The following is a 9,628-nucleotide window of genomic DNA, read 5'->3' as shown; positions in this document are numbered from 1 at the left end:
AAGGACCAGGTTCTAAAGCCTCTATTGGTTTGTCTCTTCTTTAAGGAACATTTTCCTTTCTCTGATAGGAACTGGCAATGGCTCCTGAGGTGGTGTTTTGTGAAATCTGCCTTAGAAATTTCTTATTTGAAAATTAAAATGGTGTCCACCCGTGCACACACAAAATACCCACATACATGTATTTGTATTTTCTTTTTAAATCTCTAATCCTTTTTATTTGCCTGCTTGTTTGTTCACTAGTTGTTGAGTGTTCACCGATATTCTTGAAACAAGTGTTTTTTAAAGAGTGGCCCATTAAAGAGTCACCGTTAAGAGAATCATTTGGAGTAATTATGGAGCATGTAGAACCCCACCTTTTAGAGTGTCCAAAGGTGGGACCCTGACATCTGCCTTCCCATAAAAGTTTCCCAGGAAGACATCAAGCATGCCTGAGTTTGAGAACTTTTCTCTAATGACTGTCCACAGAGGTTTGGTAATTCCTACTGCTATTTCTCTCAGATGAAAAGTTTCCAGGCCAGAACTCTTGACTGAATTTGGACAGCTGGATCCACTCTTACTAGTTCAACATTCATCTGGTGCTTTGATAGACACTTACTCTATTTTTATTTTAGTCTTCTTGGCCTGAAGAGCATTCTTCTTTCCAGAGAGAATAAGATAAAAGCCAAACAAGAGCTGAAAAGATCTGTTTGGTTCCCTCATCCTTCAAATGCATAGCAATGAAACTAGCCCCAAGACCTTCCTTGACTCTTGCATTAGTCTACTTATTATGGATCAGGGTGACCAACTGTCGTGGTTTGTTTAGGACTCTCCCAGTTCTAGCCCTAAAGAATTCCATACCTGGGAGTCCTCTCAGTCCCTGGCCAATCAGAATGGCCAGTCACCCTATCAGGAAGGACACTGACCTCCTTGACACTCTTCTTACTTCTTCCAGTTAAACCAAACTTGTATTTTAGTGTTTGAATTAGTGTTCATCTTTTGTGTGTATCTCTTAAAATAGCCCTCTGAGACTTTTTTTTTCCCAACCAGGTGGAGATGTTGCTTGACTTCTGTTGAATGAAGAGACACTTGAGATGTCCCACTTTAGCATCTAAGGATGGAGTGAGAGATACTCCAGGATTTGGATGTGCTTTGGTCTCCTGCCTTTCTACACTGAGTGGCGTATCAGCTGTTTGGCTTTCCTTTTTTGAGAAGGGTTAGCCCCTTTGTGTCTTACAATACCTTATGTCACTGTTAGTCAAAAGCAGGATCTACATGGCAGGGATTGATGTGCAGACAGGAATGGGACCCAAACCTCAGGCCAACTAGTGCCTATGGAGATACTTTACAGACACCAATCACTACAAGGACACCCAAATATCTCCTAGTTTATACCATGCATTTTGCCAAATCCCCCTCCCTGTGCCTCTTGCTTCTGCCCACTGATTTGGGTTATTTGGGGGAAGGGATTGAAATAAGGAGACTGTTGTATTGAGGTAAGAGGGGAGATTTCTTGAGATCTGTATTCGTCTTGGCCAAAATACATAGCTTTTTAAGATCTCCACACCCCAGAGACTTGTCCTTCCCTGGGCCTCGAGGCATGGCACCTCACCTTCCAGTTCCCACATTTTCCAGATGCTGTTCCCTGGGAATTCCATCCTGTGTCTGGGGAGCAGCATCCACGGCCCTGAGCTGACCACAGCCTTCTCTGATCACACACATCTTTCCTAATGTCCTTGTCCACCCACTCATGGGTCCTCAGCAACCTTTTTACTGCAGGTTTGTGAATAATTCAGGGCAGCAGAGGGGGGATGTATGTCAGGACACGTGAAGCCAGCTATGGTACAGGCCCTGAAAGAGGGAGGAGAGCAGGGCAGATAATGTGGATGCCTGAACTTGGGTTGAATGTGCATTGACAAATACATCCTAGGATGCCAGTATGGAGGATAGGACTCAGCAGTGAGAGTATTTGGGCAGCTCAGAGTTCTTGTCTGGAGGGTGGATGTCTTGTGCATCCAAGAACTTTGGTCTGTTAGGAAAAAAAAAAACTCAGCTAATGGGGAGAATATGGAGAACCTAAGGAACAGAACTGGCTGGCATGATGCTTGTTGAAGTAAATTTGTACAAGATGAGAATCTCTAATAATCAACCAGACTCTTAACATGCAAGTTCATGAGCAACAGAAGTAAGAGAAACCACTTTATTTCTAACCCAGACTTTGCCACTAGTTTTCTGATCTCATTTCTGAGGCACTAGGCTGGGTCATGTGTAAAAGGTAAGGACCCCACTTTTTTTCTTATCTAAGACCTAAAGTTAAGCCTTTTTGGCTTTTCTGGGTCCATATCTGGTTTTATTCTATCACTCTGATATAAGGATGTACTCAAAAACAAAACAAAGCAAAACAAAAAGAAAAGAAAAAACTCAAGAAAAAGAGAACATTGTCACATTCATGCCCATTTGATCTCTTCACTGCCTAGAACTGAGATCTAACTGTCTTGAGACTACATGATTCCAGAATTATTCTTCTAGAAGCAGACGGAGGAATGAGGGGATTGAGGAATCCATCTAGAGAAGAGGAGAGGCTTGAGTTGCTTCTGAAGGCGAATGGTATCACCTACATTGAGTACAGAACTGCTTTGTGGGAAGGGCACCTGTCTCCATGGAAATAGTCAGACATGGAGTAACAGGGACCAAGTGCATGAGACTAAAGCTTGATGGACACAAAATGGTCATCTCTCTCCTGTGAGCCATCAACCTGTAATTCCAAACCAACTCCAAACATATCCTTTGATTGGGATGGGGTTTCTAACTTACCACCTGGCTTGGTTGGGGCTGGCTTAAGGCCAGAATGGATCCAGGGCATCAAAGGAAAGTGTTTAGGCACTATAGACATGAGGCTGAGCTTGGAGGGAGAGATAAGGTGTTACAGGCTCAGTCCTTCCCTATCAAGGAGGCTTCATCAATTCTCTTTCATTTACCTGCTCAGCATTCAGACAGGTTTGAAAAAAGAAGTGGCAATTCTGCAATGATATCCCTGTTATACTCAGGAGAGTTTCATATTTTTATGCAGAAACAGGAAATCTTTTTTTTTTTTTTTTTTTTTTTGGTACTGGGGCTTGAACTCAGGTGCACTCGACCACTGAGCCACATCCCAGCCCTATTTTGTATTTTATTTAGAGACAGGGTCTCACTGAGTTGCTCAGTGCCTTGCTTTTACTGAGGCTGGCTTTGAACTTGTGATTCTCCTGCCTCAGCCTCCAGAGCTGTTGGGATTATAGGCCTGTGCCACTGCCAGCTCCCAGAAACAGGAAATTCTGAGATAAACTATCCATTGTAGACCTGGCCATGCCTTTGGCTAATTGCTACCCAGTTATTCTGATATTGTTTGAACTTACTGTTTTCTTGGCTAGACTTATCACATTTGACATATGAATAGTACATCACAATCAGCTAGGCACTGGTTTGAACCATCAAAAGGGATGCCAGCACCAACTGGAATAGATTCCACACCCTATCAGAATGGATGTCAGACCAACCAGAATGGGAGTTGACCTTAGCAACAAACACAGCCATGCCAGTGCCCACCAGCTGAGCAGCCGCTCAGTTCAGATGAATACTTGGGATAATTAATTCCAGGAGGGACTTTCTACTAGTAAGAATTTTAGAAAGTGTGATAGGTTTGTTGAGTTTATGGTTAAGTGCTTACAAGCACTTCCTCAAGACAAGATTGACCTTAGAACATTGCATGGTACACGCAGTGAGACATCTTCATGGGGGGTAGGACGGCAGCCAGAGTTTGGCCCCTGGCCACTGCTCCTCTGCTGTGGATTTCCAAGCAATGCTTATGTGGGCCACAGGGAGACAGATAGACACCAGATTCCCTGGAGAGGGCAGGGAGGCTGACACCCACATGTGTGTGCTCACTCGGCACTCCACGCTGGTAAAGGCTGCCGAGGGTGAGGGGAGCCGGGCTGGGCAGAGCTAGCGGCTGGCAAAGGCATTGTTCATTGTATTGTGAGTGACATGAAATCCACCGTTTGACAGCTAGCCCACATAGCTGTGGTGATTCGAAAGGCTTACTTTAGATCATGCATTCCACTGCTGTGCATGGATTAATATGGCTTTGAAAGGGCTTTTCTTTCTTTCTTTCAAATTTAATATGGGAGTATATGAGGAAGAACATGGTAGCAATTAGCTGCAGCCATGAATTTTATGAGCAGTTTGCTAGAAACCACATTAATGCCTCCACGGGTAGTGCTGAGATCAGTTTTGCTGTATTATTATTGTTTTCTCTTTTTCCCTTTTAAAAGGCCAGTCCAAAGCCCCAGGATGATGTCAGGTGGGTGGCCCTCATGGGCAAGTGTCTCTTTTCTAGAGTAGGTAGCCCAGTTCATCCCTACCTTGGATCCTGCACAGAACTGACTGCTGGGGTGGCCCTACCTGGAGTCCTGAATAGCTACAAGGATGAGAAATAATCTGTCCTTGCTTTTGTCAGGCAGAGAGGAAAGCTTGCAGGAAATGTCCACAGAGAAGTGGCTACCAACGAAAAAAAAAAATCCTGCATATTTCTTAATTTTAGCTTGGGGAACTAAAATGTTGGCATTAGCTAGAAAAAAATGGAAATGAATAGTCTTTATAAATTCTCAGGAAGCATGCAGTTGCTTTAAAAATATTTTACCAGAAGCCAAGGGAAGGGGTGGGTTTTGGATACAGGGGCAGGATGTAGGGAGCAAATAGTGCAGCTTCCTGGGAACATGTAGAGAAGCCAGTTGAGGCCTGTGTCAAAAATTGCTTCAATTTTTGGATCTTGGATGTTGGAAGAAATAAACAAAAAAAAAAAAGTTTGATACTAAGTCACAAAGCTTAATTAGTCATGGAGGAAGCATCTGGAAACACAAGGAGAGGTAAGACTAGTCCCAGCCCCAAGAGTACATCACCAGGTGGGAGAGGTAAGTGGCAAATCCAAACCAATCAAACAAAGCAAGAAATACCCCAGTTTTCTTGAGGGAAAAGACACAAGGGTGGCTAGAACATAGCTATCACTTCTGATAGAGCTCTGAAGGCAGAGTCAGGAAGGTAAACTGAGGCCTCTTCTGTGATTAGGCCCCAGGATAGGCCCTCTACAGATCAGAGAGGTCATAACCACATTGAAAACAAATGCTCCAAAGTTCTCTCCTGACAAGTGAACTGAAGTTGTGACTAATGTCTAGGAGTCTCTTTGGCTTTTGACTCAAGCATAAGTGCAGGTTGACTATAAATGAAAAGCAGAAGATCAATAAGACAGTGCTACCTCATTAGCATATTCCCCTGGTAAAATCTCCAAAACTATGGTGACTTGTTAATGCTCTCATTTCAAATGTTTCCATGAAGTGGTATCCTTCTGACTGACAAGAACTGAAAATTCGCCACGTAAATTCTCGGGGACTTGGATCTCTAACTCACTTGAATCCAAGCACATCTGATTCTTGGCATTGTTTGAATGATGAGACTGATACCATCAAATATCATCTGATAGAAGCATGATTAAATGGCCAGTTCCCTGACATTTCCTGATGAAAATGTTGTGTGTTAGCTCATGGCATGCATATTTCAGTAAGAGAGAAATAGATTCAGTAACGTGGCTCATTGGAAACATTCCCCAGTTAAAGAGTTTTCTGTCTTGGGTTCAGCTTTTTTAGAATGAGACATCTTATAAAACTTCTGATGCGTCAGCTAAATATTGTCAGACTTGAAAGAGGCTATAATAAACATGTGTGTCAGAGTTAAAAGAGTATCATTGGTTCAAAATGTAATCACTGAGCTCTAAATGTAAATGTGATTTAAAATGTAATCACCCTCGTCCTCCTCTCAAAGCAAAATCAAACACAAAGTCAATGTTAATAGAAAAAATAACTTGCGGTGGGTGCTTAAGTTCTCGTTTTATTTTATTTATTTTTTTTAAACTGTGATGTATGTTACATAAACTCTTTTTTGGTATCTTTCACAGTGGAAAAAAAAAGGTTTAAAAAATTAACATGTTGGAACAGAGCTAACATCCCCCCTACACATGTGGGCGGGTGCACACTCACATGCACATGCACATGCACACACACTCCTACTTAGTATTAGTCAAATCCTCACAAAATTTCTAGCCTAGGCTTCGACAATTTGAGTGACACAGAGAGTCATGAAAATAATGAGTTGGAAACCAGCAGCCATGAGGGAAAGCTGAAGGCATTGGTGTCATTTAACCTGGAGAAGACAAGGACCCGGGTGATTTAATAATGGCCTCCTAGTTTATGGAGGGTTATTATGCGGAAGATGATGTCCAGCTGTTTTTCATTTCTAGTGAAGACAGAGGGGGGAAAAAACCTGAGAGGCTAGAATTGCATCAGGAGAGATTAGGGTGAGAGATGAAGCGGGTCTTGGTTGATAGGGTTGCGAGACTGGAATGAACAACCAAGGAGAATTATGAAATCCTCCTCTTTGGAATTCTTAAATTAATGTGATCTGCGTGAATCAACGTGGTGGAATGGTTTTGTTGTCGGTCTGCGAGCCAGCAGAAGGAAGGCCTAGCTGGTGATCCCGGAGGCCAAGTCCCCAGAGGCGCCATCATTCTCAGAGTCGGGAGCATCGCCTGTGGCAGGGAACCCCAGCCCAGAGCCGGGAGCCCACTGCCTGGGGTGGAGCCCTGCAGCCTGTGTGCAGGGGAGGAGCTGACGCTTCGCGTTCCTTTCCACTCGGATGGCTCCAGAGTCATTTAGGACCTTTCTGGCTGCCAACTGCCACCTTGAAATAGGAAAAGAATTTTAAAGAAACCCTCCAGGACAGGCAGGCAGAGTACGCATGCGCAGTGCTCAGACTGCATGGTCACTAGACACCTCCTAGGGACAGCTGGAAAGTTTTAGAACAGCAGGAGGCACTCCAGAAAAGAGAGGTGGGCCACCACGGGAAGATTCGAACACTCAACTGATCATTTCTCTTTACCCTTTTAAGACATGGTTTGGATACAGAAGCTAAATTTTTTCGATGACCAGATCTCCCCACTCCTTCTCTCTCTTGCATTTTTCCTTTTTCTTTCTCTCTTGAATTCTTCCAAGCTTCTTTTAAGCTTGAATATATATATATATATATATATATATATATATATATATATATATATATATTTTTTTTTTTTTTTCTTTTTTTTTTTTAAAGTATAACAATTAGGTCTTTGGATGCTCAGAGGCAGACCCCGAGAATTGAAGGAGGCAATCAAAATTTTTTTCTGTTAAAAAATAAAAGTCAAGGGCTTTGTTTTACTTAAGAAGGCCACTCTCACTAGTGTCTGTTTTAAATATATTTCTGAAGGTGATGAAACATCCCAGGCAATGGAGCTGTATGTGAAGAACTTTGCGAGGAAAGGAGGATTTAAATTTTTTTTTTCCATCTTTCTTAATGTTCCCACCAAACAGCCCAACCTCATCCTTCAAAGGAGCCCAGAGTACCTGAGGGAGACCTCCCCTCCCCCTGCAGGTTTGGTTTCCATACATGATTTTTCTGGAAATGACCTCTTTCCATATACTACCTCTGAGTCACGCCTCATCGAGAGTGATGACTGTCATTTCTGGTGTTCAGATGCTGCTGAGAATTGGAGGATATTTTGAGCCCTGGAATTCGGGCTCCGCCACATGTTTGGATTAACAACCAGTTAAACCTTGCTAAGGCAATATTTTTCTATGCAGTTAGTTTTTATACTAAACAAGGTTTGTAGTAATTGGATGCCCTACTTGAGCAAAACTGTTTACCAGAAAATAAATCACTCCTGGCATTAAGAAAACACAAGCCCCGAGATCCGCCAGCGCAGCATCATCCTGCTCATTTCTCATAAACCTAGCCCCAAACATGTGCATTCTCATCTAGGATGACTTATGCTTTGAATTGTGGTCTCTTTATTTCCATGCCCATTATAATGCTTACCTAAACATTTCCCTCTGTTTAGCTGCGGTGCTTCTGGTAATGACTTCTACTTGGCTGCTGGGAAGCAATTGCCAGCCTTTAGCAAGCCCTATGGAAAAAGGAGAGAAGGAGGGAGGGGGAGAGGGACACAGAGATTGGAAGGAACGGAAGGAGAGAGAGCAGAAAAGAAGCATATTTTTTTTTTCATAACTGGCTATAGAGTTTCAGAGAATTAGAATTTGAAACAACTTCAAGGTTGTCTGATTTAGCCTCTGCGATTTGTAGGTGAGGCCAGTGGGTACATGACTGGCACCAGGTGACTCAGGAGGCAGAGGGTGAGGGTGTGCTCAGGACTCCTGTGGGCCTTTGCTCGGACTGACATTTCTTCTGTCCTCCATAGCTTTCTTTTTCTCTGGGGATCTCGACTGTCTAAAGAGGAATGAAACGCAAGTTGTCGTAGGCCAGGTTCTCTTTGGAAGAGAGAATGGAACTGAGCTCAGTTCTAGATTGTTCCTTCATGGTAACTCTAGAGTCAGCAAGTCCCAGGATGCAGGATCATGAGCTGACAGTCATGGACTTGTGCCATCTACCAAGGGTCCTGCCCAAAGTCTGACAGTAGTGTAAAGCCAGTCAAAACCACGTTGGAAGAAGCCATTAGTTATGTAAATATCAGCGTGAAACAGGAAAATAATGAAAACATGTGAGGTTTTCAGACTTTGAGAATTTCATTGAGTTCCTATGGAAAATGAAAGAGCATCCTCCCCTTTGCTATGGTGTGAACATTTATACCCCCGATGCATCCCCAAATTTACAAATTGAAATCCTAACACCTAAGATGTTGGTATTAAGAAGTGGAACCTTCAGGGGGTGACTAGGTCATGATAATGGAGTCTTGTGAATGGAATTTGTGCCTTTATAAAAAGAGTCCAGAGAAGGGGGCCTCCCCTGTTCCCTTATGTGAGGTCCTAGCGAGGCGGCACCATCCACAGCTCCAGTTAGCAGGCATGGATCACCTTGGCTTCCTCCCAATGGGAAGGCCCGATTCAAGCCACATCTGCTCAGAAACTACAAATGCTATAAAGAAGGAATACACCCCAAATAATTAAAAAAATATAATTAATCTCCTTCATTGCTTTCATTTGATTTTGGCAGCTTGAAATATTTTTGAAGTATTTACTGCTAATGTGTATTTTTGACAATTCATAGTTTTTAAGAATCTAAGAATGAGTTGCAAAGTATAAGACCATTGAATTATTAATGAAGTAGGCACATTTTTTCCTTCCAAGTAGACTTTTTCCTTCAATTTAATTGTGCTCTGTCTTTTGTCTGAGGTCTTGAACAAAACCTTGAGGGAGTTTGCCCCTGTTCAATTATTTCTATGATAAAGTCATTCACATGGAACCAAGTTGCCCTTGGATTCTGATGTCAAAACCACTTTGTTAGGCCTGCCTGATTTGCATAGACTAAAAATGTCTTGAGAGCTGGGACAGAAATATTGAACCAGTCATATTATCTAGAATTTTCCTTGCAAGCACTATGTAGTGAATACACTTTGGATGAAGAAATCCACATGTGATTGGTATCAGAATAAATAATTACAGTGCATATATGACTTAGATGTTCCTGCCATGTCCTTCCCAAGTGTGAGAGGCACAGAGTGAGACATACAGATTTGTATAATAGTACATGGTTCCTGCCCTCAGGGAATATGTATACTGCATAGGCAAAACATTTC

The sequence above is a fragment of the Marmota monax genome, unplaced genomic scaffold (genome assembly GCF_021218885.2).
Source record: "Marmota monax isolate L192 unplaced genomic scaffold, Marmota_monax_Labrador192_F-V1.1 WCK01_AAM20220418_F8-fsc00187, whole genome shotgun sequence".
NCBI classification, from domain to species: domain Eukaryota; kingdom Metazoa; phylum Chordata; class Mammalia; order Rodentia; family Sciuridae; genus Marmota; species Marmota monax.
Note: the sequence above shows the minus strand (reverse complement) of the source record.